Source organism: Desmodus rotundus, chromosome X (genome assembly GCF_022682495.2).
Source record: "Desmodus rotundus isolate HL8 chromosome X, HLdesRot8A.1, whole genome shotgun sequence".
NCBI classification, from domain to species: domain Eukaryota; kingdom Metazoa; phylum Chordata; class Mammalia; order Chiroptera; family Phyllostomidae; genus Desmodus; species Desmodus rotundus.
The window spans coordinates 76,765,080-76,765,631 of NC_071400.1; the positions used below are offsets into that span (position 1 = coordinate 76,765,080).

Sequence of the window (552 nt, forward strand, 5' to 3'; positions counted from 1 at the left end):
TCAGTCCTTCTTGCGGTCGTCCAGGGTGAGCTTGTCCAACAGGTACTCTGCCAGGCCGGATTCCGGAGCGCCCATCTTGCGCAGCGTGATCACGTGGTCCCCCAACTCTTTGATGAACATCACCTGTTGCTGCAGGTAGTGACTCTCCAGGAAATGGCACAGGTGGCCGTCTCCCCTCACGGTGGCCAGCAGGTGCAGGTGCAGCAGGTTCTGGTTCACGTTCTTCGCCAGGTGCAAGGCGCAGTTCATGGCCCTCAGGCCGCTGTCCCATTCATCCCAGGGAGGACTGCTGATGTCCCGCAGACGGATTCGGCCCCCGCGCAGGTTCTGCAGCCGCATCAGCCTCTCCGCGTGCTCCTTCTCCTTGTTGGACCTCTGCAGGAAGAACTGGCTGAAGTGCTTCAGGGCCACGTCTTCACGGTCGAAGTAGAAGGCCATGGACGAGTACACGTAGCAGGCGTGGAAGTGGACGCTGATGTGGGCGTTGACGGCGGCCTCACACTCAGGGTGGTAGTTCTGGCGCACAAGCGAAGGCTCGGGCAGCACCTCCAT

General features: G+C 61.2%; 1 pseudogene; it reads right to left on the bottom strand.

Annotated features, from left to right (window-relative positions):
- Positions 1-552, bottom strand: LOC112301997 (ferritin heavy chain pseudogene; annotated as a pseudogene).